The sequence below is a fragment of the Opisthocomus hoazin genome, chromosome 3, assembly GCF_030867145.1.
Source record: "Opisthocomus hoazin isolate bOpiHoa1 chromosome 3, bOpiHoa1.hap1, whole genome shotgun sequence".
NCBI lineage: Eukaryota > Metazoa > Chordata > Aves > Opisthocomiformes > Opisthocomidae > Opisthocomus > Opisthocomus hoazin.
In genome coordinates this window covers 74,931,251-74,952,034 of record NC_134416.1, presented here as the reverse complement: position 1 = coordinate 74,952,034, position 20,784 = coordinate 74,931,251, and the positions used below count along the sequence as shown (strand labels likewise).

Genomic DNA, 20,784 nt, shown 5'->3' with positions numbered 1-20,784 from the left:
TTCAGTATTTTTGGTAATGATCTAGTTGATGGAATAGACTGTGCTTCCCTACCTTATAGACAGACCTACCCTGGAGCTGGCCAGCAGCAATTCCACAGTTCCCTGTCTCTGACCTTCTTTCCTGCTGTAGAGCCATTTTTCTCTCTGCTGCCTCTTCTTTTTTTTCTATTTCATCTTTAGAGGAGATAGAGACTGCCATGGAATGCAAAGGAAGCATAATTTCTAAGAGAAATCCCATTTTCATACACTAACACCGAACAGCTTCGCTGTTGAAAGGTGGGATACAGGTAGGAAGGGAGTAGTTTAGGCTTGAAGCCAAGGACTTACAAACCAAGAGGGATTCTGCACCACATATTCTGTGGGAGGTCACAGTGATCAAAGATGACCCACTGGTCTTTGTGTAAGCAATGGAAATAGCCATGGCTTTCCTTTTGGCATAAGGAAGGGTAAGGTGGACTTCTGCATGAAAGTTACATTATAGAAACATGACTGTGCTTCTGCATGGCCAAATTGCCTACAAACAGGATACACCACAGCGTTCTGGGAAACATAGCAGGTAAAATTGCTAAGTGGATATGAGAAAACTGATTTCTAAATTGCAGTACAAGCTAATGGCCTGCTGCTATAAACTGTACCCTCACAGATTTGCTTACTGATTGCAATATGCTATTTATTGTGTGTATAAGATGTAGATTGATCAAAATTACTTGTTTCCCTTTATATCCTGTTGGAAAACTGTGGGAGATCGCTGTCTGAATGAAGCAGATTACTGCCAATCATTCTCATATGTAGAATGAGGAAATTGAAAAAGAATTGTTCTTGTAGTTTTCAGCTGAGTTGTTAACTAAAACCATAGCTGAAAAGGTGGTATTTTTCACTCTGTTTAACTGGAAATAGTTAATGTAGCCAGAGATCAATACTGATGCTTGAATGGATGAAATGACATTTCAAGTATTGAAGCACAGAGTAAGGATAACATAACAGTATAATTGGTAATTTGTGATATGCATCAGGGATGTCAGCTGACCACATTACATGAAATCTTGCTCCTCTTAATCATGTGGATGGTTTCAAGGATGTCCCTGAATGAGGTTCTTTTCTAATGTAAGGCCATTGATTTCATACAGAAACGAAATGAGATTGTGCTCACAGATTCTTATAATATGGTACATATCCATTCATTGTAGTCCTGGAATAGAAATAGTAGATTAAATTGATACTAAGCTAGCAATTTTTATTCCTAGTAAACACATACCCCCCATGCAGTTAGTTCTCTGTGCAAATGGTTATGTTTGTGTTATGATTGTCAGGTTTCTCTTTGTTAGAGAGTTGTACTTTAATGGGTATCATTTTTGTGATGTAAGCAATAACACTCAGCAATTCACAGTGAGACTTTTCTTCTCAGTTGCCTTCTGATAGCATCACCATTTCAGTAGCCTTAGCTAATTCCAAAGGTAGAGCAGTTAAGCAGGTAATGCAATACCATGAAGGTTAACTAAGCCTCACCTATATGACATGGGTCAAGTTATGTCATTTCTCTGCCCTTACCTGATAGAGATGTGTCACCTGTGTAAGTCTGTCTGCAGTGATGGAGCCTGCGTAGCTTCTAGGATAGCTGACATTTGTTTTATTTCTAGTTCTACCATTTTGGTTGCAAGGCCTGAGGCAGGTGGCTCCACCTCTTTGTATGGTCTGCATATTACCGCTTCTCAGCTAGTAAAGGATTTCGATACCTGCTGCGGAAGAGAAGGATAACTCTGGAAGTGCTTACTAGTTCTACCGAGCAACATAGCACAATAAACGTGCTAGTATTTTCTAAGTTGAGATGGTCCATTAACTAGACAATGTCTCTCAGAGATTCCCTGTTACTAACCATTGCTGATCAGTGTCTACTGCATAGAGAAGAGGTTATCTCCTACAGGGTATGTCAGTGAAGCAACCCTTGTTCTTTGTTATCTGTACAGTTTGCCCAGCTGTAAGCCCGAGCATTTCAAACAAGGATACTATGCTGACCACCATGCTCTTTTTTGTCCATCTTCCCCAAATCAATGCTTATGGAACTGTGTAATATCCTTCAAAGATATCTTTGTGTTGCACATGCCCTCATGAAACTAAGCTGAGGCAATTAGAAAAGTTTAAGCATGAATGTTGCTTCCTGACACACCAGGATAATCTTCAACAGAAAAATAGCTTGCTCCTGGATAAGGTAGAACAGTGTTTGCTGCATATGATTATTCGTGTCCTTACTGCTTTTGGTGTATTGCCCAAAGTAGAAGAACAGCATATCACAAGCAGGCAGATCTCTCTAGCACAGCAGCCATGAAAAATCTCAGTGTTTTACAGACAGCTGGGACCAGCTGAAAAATCAGTATCAAATTAAGCAGGAGGCAGCTGGAGGGACTTGAAATCTTTTCCTCTCTTGTCGTAGATACTGTGATATTTTCTGTCTCTCTAAATGAAACAATAATAGGGAAGCCTCGGGGCACATTGCCTGCTTCCCCTCCCTTGGGGAGTCTGGTTTTCTTCCTTCTCAGCATATTAGAGGTGGCTGATCCATTGTAATGCAATGGCAAAGGCTGTTGGGACTTAAAAAATTTTGTGTGTGTGGTATTGGAAGGGCAAAGAAAAAAGCATTGACCCTACCAGATGTGATCATTTCAGGCAACACAGAGGTTTTATGGAAAATAAGAAAAGAGAATGAACTTATGTTGACCAAGCTTAAAGCAAATTAAATCATTCCAGGTGGTTGTCCTAACTTACAGCAAATATAATAATGCTAACTAGTTGTCCCCATAACTCTTTCACTCAAAAGTCCTTCAGCAATATGGCAACCGTTGCATTACAGATTACATGTTGGTTACAGCAAACTTGTTTTCTTACAGGTAAAACCTATTCACTGTGGCTATAATATTTGACAAAAACTTCTTGTAGATCCAAACAGCTATTTGGTTTGTTGATATTTCAATCCTTTTTATGAAGAATTGAGAAATATTTACTTACACGTGTGAGGAAGCGCTTTGCTGAATATTTTGTACTCGCATGCAAACAGTAATATCCAGGTGCAAACTAACATGGTAGTTATTTGTTGTTTGTTGCTCGGTCATTCCTTATTCACCAATGTCTTTTTGGAAAGTTGTTTTCATTTGCTCAGTAAGCAGAAACTATTGTTACTGTGGGGTGGCCATTCATGAACAGTATCATTCTTCCTGCACCATAAGGCACATAAGGCAGAAGTCAAAACAACTATTAACAATGCATAGCCAATGGCAAACAGCTGACAAACAAGCCACACGCCAAAGATTCTTTGTTGAAATAATTCAGTGCATAATTAACAAATGCATTGGCAGAAATCTGCTCATTAACAATTTGCAAGCTGAAAATAGGGTTGGGTAATGCATTTACAAACTAGCTACAATGGATGTAGCAGGAAAACAGGGTTGCATCTTCATGCTCCCTGAGACAGAATTGTTCCTTATCTGTACAAGGACTGCTCAGAGCAGTTCCAAATAAGTTAACTGAAGTATGGAATTTGTGTATATAATTGAGGTGCAACAAACCCAGTAGGGACAGTTTTACTGGAAGCAAAGTAGCATAAACCTGTTGCCTGCTCCAAGGATGTGGTGGGTTGCCGTTGGCCAGTGGTTAGACACTCACCCAGCTGCTCTTTCAGTCCTCCTCCTCCTCAGAAGGACAGAGGGAAAAAGTGGGATGAAAAAGCTCGTGAGTCCAGATAAAGACAAGGAGGTCACTTGCCAGTTACTCTCATGGGAGAAACAGGCTCAACTTGTGGAAAATTATTTTATTTTACTGCCATTTAAAATAGATTCAGGCAGTGAGAAACAAGAAGGCAAGCATTAAAACAATACTTTTCCTCCCCCCTTTCCCAGACTCAACTTCATTCCTTCACATCCAACTCCTCTCTGCCCCCGCAGCAGTCTAGGGATGGTGGCTTATGGTGAGTATAAAGCAGTTTCTCCCTACTGCTCCTTCCCTCTCACACTTTTCCCCTGCTCCAGCCTGGGCTCTGTCCCATGGGCCACAGTTCTTCAGGAAATATCCACCTGCTCCAGCATGGGGTCCTCCACGGGCCACAGGGGATATCTGCTCTAGTGCCTGGAGCACCTCCTCCTCCTCTCACCTTGCTGTCCCTCTGTTGTTTCTCACTCATCTTTTTTCCCTCCTGCTCTGTCTGTGTGGCATTTTCTGCTCTTTCTTAAATGTGTTTTTGTAGAGGTGGTACCAGCTTGGCTCGTCACAGAGGCCACTCCTGCAGCCCCCCACCCCTGCCAACACCTGGACACCTACACCCAATGTGAAGAACTAAGCTATCAAAAATTATTTTTTTTACCCTTTAACTTATTCCTATTAACTTTTATGATTTCTTTGACTACTCTTATGTTTCTATTTTCCATTAAAAAATAATGCCAGGACCATATGAGGAGCTGTTGGCACACCAGGGTCATCTGCGGTGTGTTTATTGCAGTGCTGCTGGACCAGTAGAAGGTTTAATGTCGATACTTGTGCCAGCACGGGAAGCCCTGTAAGCCTGCTATAGTTCCTAACACTTGTAGGCTTAGTACAAACTACAACAAAAAGTTACATTTTTGCCCAGGTTGTGTAGAAGGGTGGGTGAGACTAACAGTGGGAGGACTAGCACATCCAGTAGACTAAGCCACAGTTTGCAGGTGCTCTTGAGCTGCTTCATTTTCTTTGCAGGGGTTCCAGCTCTCTTGGGATCTTTCCTATGCCACAAAGTTTAATTCTCAATATGTGCTCTGGGAGATCAAGCAGTTAACCATCAGTGTGGTCTATTGTGATAACACTCACAGCAGGAGTGCTTTCCCAATCGTCTCTGAAACCTAAGTGTACTGTGCTCTGCAAGCAAAGCATTCCTTGGGTTGGGTTTCAGCTACACCAGCAGTCCCACGTCATGCCAGGGTAGTAAAAATGACTAGGAAAGTGTTTTGTCATTTCTTATCCCCCAGAAAAAAAAAAAAAAAAGGAAAGAAAAAAAATCACCAACAACAACAAATGCACAGATTGTTACTGGGGAATTTGTCAGCCGGTCAAGGACTTGGATATCTTGCCCTAGACCAAGACAACTCTGCTAGCTGAAATATCAGAATAAATGAAGTAATGTTCTGGGACTTATGGCAGTCTGCTTCTGTGCCACTGGAACGTGTTCTTCTGACACATGGGGTTACCTTGAATGGTAACCCTTGTTGAATGGACAGGCATAGGGACAAGTATATGCCTGTATAAGAAAGTCTTTTGTCTTGGCCAGAATAATGATTTCATGTTAATTTAGGTAAACTATTGAAGAAAGTTATGCAGACATACTTATTTATATGTAAACCTCATTTGTTTCCCATCAGTTTTGAATGGTTGCCATTTCTTTGTATAGAATATGAATTTCAAGAGTAGTCACCGCTCCAGTGTGGGCAGTTAGAAATAGCTTTTTCTGCAATATCTCCTCGGCCTGGTTTCCCTTTTTTGAACAAGGCTGTTAGGAATGGACTTAAATTTGGTCCCCAATATGTGATTTCAGATTGATATAAACATATCTAGAGTGGGGCTTACATACTATTTTAAGTTCAAATAGTACAGCCTACTCAGGCAGGTAGGCTTTAGGCTAGGATTTTCTAAGGAGCCTTAGGTCTGGCATCCAACCTCTACTGAAGGTTAAAGGGATTGAAAAAACAAAACTCTCTCGTCTTATGGAAATAAGTAATGATACTATATGTTCTCACCTCAGAAAGAAGAAAATGGTCTTTCTTGTGTAGTTAGTGATTTTCATCTTAACTTTTTAATCTAATTCATGACAAAGGAACAGAGAGAGATTTTCCAGAAAAATGCATAGAAATAGGTTATGTGGAATTGTCTCTTTCTGTTTGCTGCAGTGATAAAAGATGATTAATTTTAGTGAATAAGCAAGGTTGCTTTGCCTCCATATCCATTGTGTGTTCATCTGATGCAGCTTCCTAAAAGACTTTACCCGGCTCACTGTCATGCTAGAAGTGAAGGGCTTGCCAGTTCCGCCATGGGATGGCTGATGCTCCCTGTGAGACAAAAGGCCATGTTCAGGAAACGCTGTTGTAACACTGTGATGAAAATGTTCTGACAGGCTATGGCTGACTAGGTCTTTGGTTGTGGAGGCAGCAGCTAAGCTCTGGGGCACACGTGTCCAGAGTCTTTGGTACCCAGATCTCTAACTTTGGTTGCTATCACTATTCCCTCCTGCTATCTGCCCATGTTATTTTTCAGTGAAAACCAGCATGTGAGAGGAGGAATGGGGCACAGGTTAGTATGAACCCAGTCGCTGCGAAATGAACTTGGGCTTGCACCTGAGGAGGATTTTCCTCCAGGACTTTTCCTTTCATTGTGGTTACTCAGTGTTTGTTCAGGATGAAAAAGGTTTGTGTGGCTTTCTAAAGCACAAAATATCTTCAAAGCCAAGTAATTCATTCTAGCCAAAGTTAACTTTTTATTTGCGCAACCATTGTAGATGGAATTCTGGCTTAGGCAGATAAATCTTCTGTCTGACCTAGCATAGCTATTCTTATTTACGCATTTATGTAAGGTACCAAAACACTGAAAGATTGTCACAGGTCTGAACAGAGTATTATTATAATTATCATTATATTAATAATGTGGATACAGAATCGGCTAGATGGTCACACTCAAAGAGTTGCAGTCAATGGCCTAATGTCCAAGTGGAGACCAATGATGAGTGATGTTCCTCCGGGGTCAGTACCGGGACCCGTGCTGTTTAACATCTTTGTCAGCAACATGGATAGTGGGACTGAGTGCACCCTCATCAAGTTTGCTGGTAACACCAAGCTGTGTGGTGCTGTCAACACATTGGAAGGCAGGGATGCCATCCAGAGGGACCTGGACAGGCTTGAGAGGTGGGCCTGTATGAAGTACACCAAGGCCAAGTGCAAGGTCCTGCATGTGGGTCGGGGCAATCCCAAGCACAAATACAGTCTGTGCAGAGAATGGATTGAGAGGACCCCTGAGGAGAAGGACTTGGGGGTGCTGGTGGATGAGAAGCTCAACATGACCCAGCAGTGTTAGCTCGCAGCCCAGGCGGCCGACGGTGTCCTGAGCTGCATCAAAAGCAGCGTGGCCAGCAGGTGGAGGAAGGTGATTCTGCCACTCTGCTCCACTCTGGTCAAACCCCACCGGGAGTCCTGCGTCCAGCTCTGGAGCCCTCAGCATAGAAAAGACATGGAGCTGTTGGAGCAGGTCCAAAGGAGGGCCACAAAAGTGTTCAGAGGGCTGGAACACCTCTCCAATGAGGAAAGGCTGGGGGAGTTGGGGCTGTTCAGCCTGGAGAAGAGCAGGCTGCTGGGAGACCTGATTTCAGCCTTCCAGTACCTGGAGGGGGCTTACAAGAAAGCTGGAGAGGGACTTTTTACAAGGGCATGTAGTGACTTCGAGCTGAAAGAGAGTAGGTTTAGATTAGATACAAGGAAGAAATTCTTCACTATGAGGGTGGTGAAACACTGACAGAGGTTGCCCAGCGAAGCTGTGGCTGTTGCCTCCCTCCTCCCTCGAGGCCAGGTTGGATGGCGGTTTGAGCAGCCTGGTCCAGTGGAAGGTGTCCCTGCCCGTGGCAGAGGGGTTGAAACTAGATGAGCTTTGAAGTCCCTTCCAACCCAAACCATTCCATGATTCTATGATATTTTTTATTTCCAGAACTATCGATGGTCTTGTAAGGTGTTCAAAAATAAAACCCTTCATTTATTCTAATTACCCTAGGATGTGAAGTTGCACAGGGGGACCAGGGAAAATAGGTATTTTCTGCCCTCATGAGCTTCCTTGTGCACTAGCTGGAGGCACAGTACGGTCTCTAACTTCTGCATGTTGCGAGAGCACCAACAATGCAATAAAAGAGTAAAATGAATGATGACATTGTGACAGCTGTATTTAAATCAGACCAAAGGATAATTTCCCTTGGTATCATCCCGCAGCACTCTGTAATGCTGCTTAAGCTGAAGGTTTATATTGTGAATCTTTATGTAAAATACAGATTGGTTAATGTTTCTTTTACCACTGCAGAGAACTGCTTTTTGAAGCCCACACATGTATGTGGCATCCACCATATCCTGTGGCAAAGAGTTCCACCATTTAATTATGATATTTGCGGAATGCATCCTTTCTTGGGTTTCATGTTTCCAGCTTCCTAACTAAGTGTTTTATTGGGACTGCTTCCTTTGCTATGAAAGACAGTGAAAAAGCATTTTTTTATTCACTTTTTCAGTACTGTTCATGATTTTCTGGGGCTCCGTCACAGTTCTTTCCCTTGTTTGTCCCTCTTCCAATACGAATATCCTAAAGCTATTTTTTTCTCTCCTCGTACAGAAGACATTACATACCTCTGATCACCCTGTCATCCTTTTCTTTAGCCTTCCATTGCTATCCTGTCATTTTTGAGATGACTGGAACTGTATTCAAAATTCAAAATGTTAGGTGGCCAATGGGTTTTTATGGCAGCGTTATCATGTTTTCTTCTGCTGTTTTCTGTTCTTTTCCTAATAATTCATAATATGCCATTTTCTTTTTTGACAGTTGATGAGGATTTAGGTGACATTCTCATAAAGCTTTTTCCAAGCTATTTCCCAAACCACAGTTTATTTCACTGTGTGTTTATAGATTTCCCAGGGTACGGGCACGAGACCTTAGTTATTTAGCCATGAAAACACATCTAAATTACAAGACCGTTAGCAATTTATATTGTTCTAGGTTTTGTTATACAAGAGATTTCTCACAACTAGTATGTGAGACGGTGTGAATGTTTTCCATGGACCCCATCTTTTTAGTGGGTTGTTGATTGTTTTAATAGAACATTAATTCTAACAAGAAACTCATTCAGGAAAAAGTTCATTCAGTGAGTTTTATCTGAGAGGATTTTGCTAATTTTGCCACTGTAAGGCATATCCTGACCAAAACCAAGGAAATCCAAACAAATGCATAATTCCTTGCTGTACTAACTCAATGGAGATTTCATCCCATAGTATTCAATATCAGATAGAGATGCATAGCCCTTCAATTCTTTTCGCAGCTGAAATGTGCTATTACTATCATACTGGTTGCTGAGATGGAGTTCTGGAGCTTAATGAAATCTGGAATTAAATAAATCACCTCAGGATCATTAAAACCTAGCTGTGAAAGAACTTTAAATAGTTATTTCTGAAAGAAGTGCTGACGGAATAAATATATTACTGCAAGTCGTTCAGTCTCATCTCTGACTTAAAAACATTTGCTATGTTATATTTCAGTGATCACTGTCAAAAATTCCTTAATGGACCAGAGACACTTCAGTATTATATCACAAGCAGAGATCTTTTTTAAATGAGGTTTTCAGCACTCTCACTGAGTATGAGTCATTTGACTTTTTGCTTGTTAACGTAAGATCTTGTTTTGAAATTAATGACTGCACTACAATAGAGAAGCTAGGGGTGTATGAAGATTTCCTGTTAATGCAGTTTTCTCTGTGAAGAAGGTCTGTTCCCTACTAATTCTCTTTATTCCTATGCATTATAGGCACGGTTTTCTTTGTATGGCTTTTTTTTTTTTTCCATTCCAGTCTCGGTCCTGCTGGTCTTGGTGAGATTGGCTGTGGAAATTTCACTTTGTAGCTGTGGTGGGTTGATCTTGGCCAGCAGTCAGGCACCCACCTATCTGCTCTCTCACTCCTCCTTCTCAGCAGAACAGAGGTAGAAAATATGATGGAACATCTCATGGGCTGAGACAAAGACAAGGACATAACTCACCAATTACCATCATGGGCAAAAAAAGACAGACTCAACTTGGGGGAAATTAATTTAATTTATTGCCAATTAAAAATAGAGTAGGACAGTGAAAATGAAGACAACACTAAAAACACCCTCCCTCCACTGCTTGTTTTTCCCAGGCCTAATTTCACTTCATTCGAAATTCCTCTACTGCTTCATCCCACACTCTGCATAGATGGAAACACTGGTCATGTCCCAGTCTTTCCGTTGCATTTTGATTTGGAGAGCTGAGATGGCTCCTTGACGCAGGCAACTGTCCTGTCCATTAAGGACAATGGAAAGTACAGTGCTAGCCTTGAAATGCAGAGTATCGTTGTGAGTAGCAAGGGACATCCTCAGTTATGAGATCACAAATAAGGAGGCCAAATACGTGAACTAGTCCAAAAGATAGCCAATGAACTCTAGTCAATTGTTTGAAAGACATTTAGGGACGTGATTTTATGTGCCTATTTTGGAAAGTTGTTTACTCCAGCATATTGGTTTATTAATCCAGAAAGAAGCCAGACCTCTTTCATTTTCACTATTCTCTCACGGCTGGAACAGCTTAGAAATGTAGATATTCAAGGGACTGAATTGAATAATTACTCTTCTTGTTGTTCTGATTCTCTGTGCACTCCAGGAAGCCTGATCTGAGCAGTTCAACTTGTAGAAGCCCATAAACTCTCTGCAGATTCAATGGTGGAATAAAAAAAATATTCTATGAATGAATAACCCCATAAAACGGGAAAGCAATTTATTTTGGACAAGTTTTGTTTTAGTATTTGATACGTGATATAATTACTAAGTCCTTGATTTTTCTTCTTTTCAGAGTACACTCAGCACCTTCAGATATTTTCTTTGAGACCACAAAGTGACTGCAAAAACTGACCAACAACAGCAGTTTTTTGAATAGCCCTGGTCTTCTGATAAGTAAGTTCTTCATTCTCAGTTTCGTTTTCTCCCCTGTATTTCTGACTTGTGTTTTATCATTGTATTTATTATATGGACTACCATATTAATTTTCTGGGACAAATGAATATGAGCACAAATTGAATAGTATGGAAGTGGTCTTAATCTTTTCCAGCTAGAATGAAGCCTATCGATATTACAGATTTAATTGAGATGGCGTACTGGCTCACCTGATTATTCCAATTTGTAATGCCAGTGGGACTGTAGTCATATCTCTGGATGTTTTGGGGCTTTTTCCTGGTAAAAGACTAAATGGTTAAAGCCTCTTTTCTGTCACTAGAATTGTGTGGCATCAGGGTCAGTAAATGCTTAACCATTTGCGGTTGGGCTCTTCTTTTTCTTCTTGGGAGCCTCCAGAGGTTACTGTAAATGGGACCCTAAAATTTGCCAGGATTCACATGGATACAGAAACTGTCTTCATATGCCTCCTTTGGCCATTTACTCTCCCGTGCTCCCTCTGCCTGTCTTACTCTTTGAAATGTTGAACTGCTTAGTCTCAGACTTGCGCTACATCAGAAGTTTGCTAACATTGCATCTAAATCAGTACCCAACGCAGTGCAGTCTACCTAGTACAGCAGGTTATACCAGAATAGCCCTTTACTATAACGTTTCCATAACTACACTTATTGTCTGTAAGGCAGCAATACCTGAATCACTTTCTTCCACTGACTCTGCATTGTCTTTCTCAAATTCCCCTGCATTCCCCAAAACCTAGACCTTTGACTGCACTTGAACCTTCTCATGCCTGTTCAGGCTTGATGCATACTATCTCAAAGATAAACTGATGTAATACAGGGGAGCTCAAGCTTTGAAAATGGTCTCTGGACTTTGTTTTTCTTCCATAATTGTTAGATTTGCTGGACTGTGTTGTAGTTATGCTGGGAAATGGGAAGAGGAACTTGTCTGATCCTTGGCTTCAATTCTAAATGAACAAAAGAAAACCTTTTTTCAAAGATTTTTAAGCTTTTAAAAGTAGCCTACAAGTTGTTACTCCACCCAATCTGAGTGAAGCCCAAGGTGAAAACTCTGAGACAAATATAACAATGGTATCTCTCAAAAATAACAGAGATTTTATAGAAAAGGAAAAAAAAAGTATTTAACAATTTGGAAGTCCTTACTGGACTTAGGGAAAAGAGACTGGAAGAATTTGGCAACTGCTGGAAATAATAGTGTCTGAGGATAGCCTTTACACTTAGAGGAAACAGTATTAGAAAGGCTGGTAGGATTGGGAAAATCGGAGAGGAAGAAGAACTTACATTGGAAGGTTGAGGAAGAGGGTGCTTACTAAGCGGAACAGAAATGAAAGCTCCTTTCTATTCAGGACTTGTTGAAGGAGAATATCAGAACTTCTTAAAGTTCTACTGTTCATAAAGAATAACATTTATAAGAAACTACACTTTAAAAATTTACTACACAAAATTACTTCTAAACAATGGAGTCTACTCATCCTATCTTCTTAAGTTGAGGGATCTTATATTTCCAGAGACTGCTCCATCAAAATAGCAATGAATATTCTCATATCACTACCACACTTCATCTTTCTTCGTAGTTTCGTACAGCTACTGTCAATATTATGTTCTTTGCTTCTTGTTGGAATATATTCCACTTCAATGTACCAAATGGATTTTGTGAAACTCCATGCCTGGTTACAGGCTGGCTCAGCTTTGACAACCATATTTAATTATCCTGTGGATGCTAGGTAATGAAATTTTAGGACATTATCGCTTTTTGCCACTGCATATTTCTGAGGTACAGATGAAGAGAATACATTGAATTTATATTGTACAGTATCTAATATTTCTTGACCTTGTATATCATAATTAAGCAAGTCCGGCTATTAGCAGTCTCCAAAATAAAAGACTTCTGATGTATTATTTCATATAAAAGAAGAAGAAGTGATATAAAGAATATGCACTATTTAATAACCTCTCACATAAATTAGTGAAAATACAAGAATAAAAATCTTTGTGTTTACATTATTTATATTACTTAAACGTAATTTTATTAGAAGCTATAGAATGAACACCTGGAAATTCGCATTATACACAAGCAGATGAAATTGTAAGATTTTTCTCAGTTTCCATTGTTTTTACAACTGCAAAACCAGCTTCCTCCTTTCTTATTGCTTGCTTAGTTGCTTTTCAGGTGTTTTGGCTACAAACATGTAGCCAAACTTCTGAGTCTTATTTGGGGTCTGAAAGAAACACAGGGTCATGACTTGGATTTCTCTCTTCCCAGAAAGCAGATGTACTGAATACATCACTTGTTACTGGGTGATCTCTCTTCTAATTATCTGCACTTCTCTGTGGTTCACTTTTCTGTCTGGACCATAACGTGTCAGAGATGTGTATAGCAATACGAATTTCCATATCTACTTAATTGACCATTCACTTGGATTTTACTAAGACGAAAGACAGGCTAGAGCCAACAGCTTCAATTCTTCTTGGATTTGTCTCTAAGATGCTGTTTTGAAGCTCTATCCTGTTTACCATGAAAAGCAGACCATAAGAAAGCTGAGGCCATTCGACACAATGAATTCAAGCCTCATAATTGAATTAGTCTCTGTGGCATTGAGCATCTCAGGACTGTGCACAAAACTGATTTATCACTTCATCAACCCGGGAAATAGATAATAAGTAGTGAGTCAATCTGGATAGAGAAAAGGGAGGGTTTAATTCTGAGATGGAGGTGGAGGGTGGGAAAGATGCTTCGTTTGGGTTTAGGTAGATTAATCAATTTCAATTAACAACATTTTATTTTGAGGCAGATGTTACAAAACCTAAGGAGAAGGATAGGCAGGTTCACAGCATAGGTAGAAGCAGTGGTGGTCGTATCTCCTTTTATTTTGTAATATAGAATTGTAAAAGTCACAGGGTCAATTCCCTCTTCTACTAAGTAATATTGGAACCCAAATCCCTCACCTCTGCTTACAGTACTTTTCATCTACCTTGGCTCTACAACGTTCCCAGGCAAATTATCAGAGTTTACTTCAATCTATTCAATGTTCTGATAAAAATTTAACCCTACACAATGTCAATAAAGCACATGCTAAACTAGCACATCCACAGAAAATACTTGGCATGAGGAGCTGTAATTAAGGGAAGGTGTTTGCAGTAGGTTTCAACAAGGTTCACAATTAGACATAGGTTTTCAGCATATTTCAGACAACCTGGAATCCGACAGAATATCACTGTCAATGAAATTTGCAAATGATACAAACGGTCCAGGCCATTTGTTACAGCAAGCAGCCTGGGTTGCTTGGTAACCTCAGTCCATCTATATAAAGTGAAATACTAAATTTAAGGCTGAAGAATACTAGCTTCATTGACAAAAAGAGGAACTGTGTTCTAAGGAGTCCTAACCTTTGAGGGAAATATTTCAGGCATCACAACAGATAAGCAACTCAAGTGAGAAAATTGATTACATAGAACGGGGGTCGTTGCTTTGGTCGTGAGTCTGGCTTTGGTGAGACTGATGCTAGAAGGCTGCATTTTGGTGCCCCTGCTTAAAGAAAAGCTGTTGAGATAAACAGAGAGGGTCAGAAAAGGGCCACAGAAATCATTACTACACTGAAGGAAATGTCTGCAACAGATTCAAAGAACTCAGTCTGCTTTGGCTTTCTTAGAAGAAGCCAAGAGCCGATTTGATGGCTTTACCATGGGAAAAAGCAAGCAAGGAACGTAATTGAAATCATCACTCTCTTTCTTTCCTGCATTTACTTTTTAATTAATTTCCTGGAAAAGGGTTGGTTCATTTCAGTTGGTATCATTAAAGAATTTTGGTTTTCTGCCACAGTGTAGTAGTAAATAGTAAGGTGAGTGACCTCACTTGTTTGATAATCTAGACTGGGAAGTATGTTATTACCCAAATAAGAGTGCGTAATTTCTTTTAACTTCATATTCTCTTTGCTTACAGTATTGTTGACTGACAGCATAATTCCCATGGTCAAGAAGGTGATGGGAGAAAAGTCCTTGATCACTATTATCAGTCCTGTTCCACTTCCGTCAGAATTTCATATACCGGATTGTTTTGACTGCTCCTTTGTTTACATTAGGTTCTTCTGTTTGTAAAGGTGGAGTTTTTAAGTTGTATTTAGGGAAATATCTAAAAGCTTCTGATACATGTATTCAGATTCCTGATTTTCACTTTTTATTATCTTAGAAAACAATGAATTACATTTTTACATTCACCAGGTTTATTTGTGGTTTTTTATTACTTGTATTATGTTGATTTATTAGTCAAATTAACCTTTCATTGTAATGAGTAATGAAAACTGTGTGTTTCTTTCTGTTTACCATGTCCTGCAAGATTTTAGAATTAGCAGATTTCAGCCTCTGCCATGGAACTTTTTCCCTACAGTAGAAAGTAAGATTTTCTGCCTTTATCAGCTCTCCAGAGATAGCTTTGCATCAACTAGATATTGAACGGAGCTAACCTGAATAAAGAGAAGAAAATACTTTCTCTGCACCTGCAGAGGAAGGTACAGATATCAAACTTAGACTGAACACTTCGCCAGAGACTGTTTTCTCCAGTGACTCAAACTCTGCCAGCTCAGTGGTTTGATAGTCAGCAAATCTTTACTGACAGATATGTAATACTTAAATACCACATGCTTTTAGTGTAAACCAGTTTTTGGAATTTAAGAAGTTTGGCAGTACATTATTAAAATTTCATGTCTAATTTTGAATTATCCTATTTTAAAATAAAAATGTATATTTAATTTGAAAAAATGCATCTAGTTAAAAAAACAGTTTGAGTAAAACCCATTCTTGTATGAAAAAATGACGCATGAACTTCTATCCAGGCTGCCTGCAGGACAATGGAAAAGGAAGCAAGCAGCTCTACTTTGCATGATTATTTGGAAACCCTTGAGGTGTTAAAGTGAAACAGTGGCTTGCCTAAGGCAATGAGTGTGTTACACTTGAATGTTGATTTGTTTGTTTAATAAGCATAACAGAAAGGCAAAATACTATGCATTATCTTTGTGAAGATAAACAGAATTCTTATCATAAAAAAACAAGTATTTTTTCTCATTTAGGGAATTTCAGAACCAGATTATATGGACACTGAGATATAAGGGGGGTGGGTTTTTTTGTTTCAGTTTTTAAAGACAAGGTAGCATCCAGGCAAGTGCATATGAATTCAGTTTGGCAGTGTTGTTAACTGAAAGTTAACCTTGAAAATATATAGATCTTTATCCTCCATATATGTAATTCCATGTATGCCATTAGTAGAATTCAATATATTTTCCTAGAAATAGAAGTTACACACTGTGAAGAAAAAAGAAGCTAAATATGTACACAGTCTTTCTTTTTTTCCTAGAAATGCACTGTGAATCTGCGGCACCTCTCCACCTCCTTAATGTAAAATTCTGTTCAACAGAGTGTAATGGATTTGCTTTCAGATTTTTTTTCTCAGATTTCTAGCAGACTTTCTGCAGTATGAAGCCAAATGGCATCACAATCTTTGTTATGGGAAAAGACACAGGAAAATTCAGATGAGTGTGGAAGGACTATAAATAAAAAACATTAGCCTCTGACCCAACAATTGTCCAGTAACAAGTGCAATTATGTGGACAAAGGGTGCTGATCACAGCCCTCTTTACTCACAACATGGCAGTTGCTCAGCATAGAGCATTGCTGAATAGATACGCTTTTGACATTGGCAGGAAGGAATACGCTTGCCCATGGTGTGATGGAGCACTCAATGGCTGGGTTGACAGGCACAGAGAATAAAGATCTTGGCCATGGGAGTTGCTGGGCACCTGTGACACCTGTCTTTGCTAATTTGGAGTTTTGCAGGTGAATGCATGGGTAAAAATGAAGGGTCACAGTCACCTGGTTGGGGGGACAGCAGTGGAGGCAGCTGAATGAGAAATGCAGTTTTAGGGAAGCGCGAAACGCCAGTGGCACTGGACACAAAAAGGCAGAAATTTACCCCAGTTCAGGTGTGTTCAAATCGCATTCAGGGTTTGCCTTTCCCATTGCAGCCTTTGTGCCGGAGCCGGTACTGCTTGTTCTTGCCGCTCACGCTCGACACCAAGCCCGCAGGTGGCACCTTCCTCACTGTGGCAGCGGGAAGCCCTTCACATCCCTGCCTTCCTCCCCAGAAACACATCCGTGGCCCCAGGCCTGACCCAGACCAGTGTTTCTTCTCTGGCCAGATAGCACCGGGGTGCAGGGGACCATGTCCTCCCCGTCCCTGCTAGTCGGGGCAAGTGAAACAGCCTGAGCCACAGCTACCAAGGGACCCCGCAAAAGGGACCGGTCGCAGGGGTGCTCGGGGCGATGGAAGGAGATGAGTGGGAGGTCCTGCTGGAGTGTTGGGTGCCATAACCACTGATCTCATCCTCACCGTCTCTCTCATTCCCCAGAGATCCCAGGGACCCGTGTCTGTCTAATTTCTGGCATCTAACTTATGGTCCTGAGTTTAGAGGTACCATCACCTCAAGCTCCTCCAGTTAACATAGAGAAGGAGTACTGGGAGGGCAAGACCTTGAGGGACACTGGTCCATTTAAGGTCTGAGTGGGCCTTCGGAGATGTCTTTGTCTCCATAGTTGGCTGAAGGCAACTGTTTTCCTGACTTAGGATCTTTGGTGAAGTGCCTTATTGGCAGGACCAGTGTGGACTTCAGTCCTCGTTCCTGTAAGTGAAGCAAGCTCTCCTTACACTGCATGGAGAGGCTGCTGCTCCTGCCGCTCCGCTCTTGCTCTCTGGCCAGCGGGCAAAGGGAGCTGAGGCTTAGAGATTCGGGCCCCCCCCAGCCTCCTCCCATGGACACAGATGGCGGGTGAGTGCCCAGCAGCAGCCCTGGTAGTGAAGGCGGGAGCCTGGCCTGGGAGGACAGGGTCTGGAGGGTCAGCGTGCGGGCCTCGGCCCTTTGGCTGCAGAATCACCCACAACATTAAAAATAGGAGAGATGGATGCGGCTGCAGCTGGGATCCCTGGGGCTGTGGCGTATGTCTGCGACACCCTGCCTCCAGCAGCTCCTCCTGGGGCTCTGGCAAAGGGCTGTGAATTCCTGACAGCCCAAAGAATTTGGGGCAGAGAGCAAGTGTTTAGTGTCTTTTTAAGGAGGATTGCCGTTTCCAAACTGTGATTCTCCTGTTCTGATATCCCAGGGCAGACCCAGTCCAGCTTAAAAGCAGGTTTGGCAAAATGCAGTCCTATGCAGCTCAACATGAATATTATTTTTGTATTGTAGGACTAATAACCAGCTAAAAGATAACAACGCTTATTAAGCAGATACAGGCACATTCTTTGCCTGTCTTGTCAGGGTACAAATGAGCCAAGAGCCAGAAGTACAGTTCATTAGGAAGGAACCAAGCCATTTAATTGTCCTTAGAAACCCGTCTTCCTAGTTTTTTTCTCTTTCGTTCTTTTTTTGCTAATGGTTGTGGTTTTCTTACTATTCAACTGAGATTTATATATTTCAATAAAAGTGCAGAGCATCTCTCTCATGGCCTATCAACTTCATCAGGCCTGGGGAATTGAGAGGAAAAAGGAAAAGAAAATGTGTGAGTATAATTACTATAATATTGAATTATTTTATGCTGCCATATGGAGTTAAACTGGTTAAAAAAAAGAGAAAATTTCCATTTCAATGCTATTTGTTTTATAATAGAAACTTCCCTTTTCTTCGCCCTTCTACTTCCAGAAGGCTCTTATTCAATGTATTCAGTCCTAGCCAAAAGGTCACTGTTGTCCTACAAGAGAGTCCTCCCTCCCCTTCCCGGCACCTCTGGATGCTGTGAATAGAGCTCTCTTTCTCTGAGGCTGAGATCCATCAGCGGGAAGGTGCACGGGAGCAGCTGAGTATCACCCTCCCCTCCTGGAGGTCAAGTGCATCGCCCCTGGGTGCTGCAGAAATTGTGTGAGGAAAGTGACGGGAAATCCCACCGGAGCTCCTGGCTCTGCCCTACAGCGCTCGGTACCCTGACCACCTTTCCATTGCATTGTGCCATTAATTTAGATTAATTTGGTCTCTTTCACAGATAGTTCCCTAGATAGGTGATTTTTAGTTCTATATTCAATTTCTCAGCCTAGTTATGTAATGTTTGTATTTCTATATCCATTTTCCATGGTGGGTTCTCAACTTTGACAGGGCGTTGATGAAGTTAAGACATCCTAGAATATCAAGCAGTCAAATGGCTGTTTATTCCAACTGCGTTCTGAGACTCCTAATCACAGTAAATAATATGTTTAGTCTTAGTTTTGTGTTATGGTGTTCAGTGGGAGTTCACACGGAGTGACATTCAAATCCGTGTGAGTAATGCTCTCTCTGGGCTTCTTTCTGTAATACTGGGACAAAACGTGCATGAAGGCTGCTGCCATTTCAGCTTGTGCTGTGAAGAAACAAGAGACAAAATAACCAGTATGAAAAGCAGAGAAAGGACTCTGTCCTAAGGCTACTCAGCTCGGTGATTTCACTGGTTTGGGATCAGAGACCTTCACTTGCACTGCATGGATGGAGCCAGACTAGGACAACGAGCAGCAAACTTAACGCTGGAGGGGGATTTGAGCTCCGGGAGGCAAAGGACAGTCTCGGACCCCATGGCAGACAGTTTTATGGAGAGACTGCCTGTACTGCAAGAAGTGGCCTTGAGGACACAAAGGGACCTTTTTCTGCCTTGTGGTGTATTTTCATACTTCCTAAACTAAACTGTGCCTACGTGCCTTTACAAGCATCCCTCTCTCTTCGCTTGCTTGTAAGAAATCAGACCAGCTCCAAGATCTCGCTATTCATAAGAAACTCTAAAGATATTTGAAGAAAAGAAACAAAAAAGACCCATTTACTTGCAGGTAAAAGCTCAGAGGAAATAGACTATAAACAGTGCAGAAAAAATCTTTAGAGAGTCTAGCAGCCAGTGCTTGGCATCCTTTTGCCCAGCGTATGCAAAGGGAGATTTGGGGAAAAGCTGGAAACGCTCAAGAGACGGAGCAGAGGGTGCACGTGTAACATCAGGGCAACCCCTGCCAAACCGCAGGTCTGTATTCTGAGTGAGCAAGTGGCAGAGTTTCTGAGAAAAAAAGGAGTTGGAACACCTGCATATCATTTTGCGAAACAGCTGCCTCAGTTTAATTGTGGCTTTCCAAAACATCTAGCCTCAAACAGACAAGCAGCTTCAGAGGGTTCAGACTGAGGATTGAAAGTATGGTAAGGTTGCAAATACTCTGTAAACACTGGCTTTGCTGTAATGTTTGTTGTCCTTAGTTCTCGGTGATATTTCCTGTGTACTGCCACAAAAAAGGACAGGCAAGAGACTCCTAAAACAGGACACTTGTAAGGCAGCGAGCGCGTACCTATCCAAATGACCAGAAAGGGACTAGATCAGTCCCCAGCAAATTAAGAATGTGTATTCATTATGCTCGTGATAAGGATAGTATGTTTTATAACATTACACTCCAGCAATTGTAATTTCAGTTTTATGGAGCAAAAAGTGCAATCTCTGAGATTTAACTTTTAAGTAGTGGATTTAATTGACACCACTTGAAAAATATTAACGGCCGTTCATTAGTAGGTATTGTCTCTCCTCTTATCCTACATGATTGTTTTAATTCCAACTAGCTCTCTGCTTTGTGTATAGAATTATTGACAAAAATTAGTCTTTCTTTAGCAAATGATTAGCTAAATCATCCTTTTATTTATAAGCAGCGCTGTGCCCCTGTGCCCTAAATCTTGCTAGTTGGAAGAGTGGGAGGGAAAGCAATTTAATTAAGTTAACTTTATTGACCCGGTGGAGCTGTTGTTTAATAGCATGGCTCCCTGGAGTGTAGTGCAGGTAAATTTAATGAATGCCACAGAATATCACTTCCCTGCATTGCATATTTCAAGCCTCTGCCAAGCAGTCTGGGATGAGCAGCCAATCACACAAAAGGTTTTTCCAGCCTCGCTGGCGTGGATGGCATTTCCCATTACGCTCAGAGCGAGGTGCCGAGCGTTACCCGTGTGTTCCTCTGGGCGCACCGAGGGGGACAGCTCTGGGATTGTCTGTTGCACTCGGCTGCTGCGTTCGGAAGGCAAATTTGTGGATCG

The 20,784-nt window shown here is 41.2% G+C and overlaps 1 protein-coding gene across 11 annotated transcripts in view; it reads left to right on the top strand.

Moving 5' to 3' along the window:
* LOC104338159 (poly(rC)-binding protein 3) overlaps nucleotides 1–20,784 on the top strand; it is a 548,717-nt gene that overhangs the window by 342,499 nt on the left and 185,434 nt on the right. For all 11 annotated transcript variants that reach the window (XM_075416693.1, XM_075416692.1, XM_075416694.1 and 8 more), the window contains one exon: nucleotides 10,609–10,709. The gene's annotated coding sequence lies outside the window, so the exon portion shown is untranslated. The remainder of the gene's footprint in view (nucleotides 1–10,608; nucleotides 10,710–20,784) is intronic.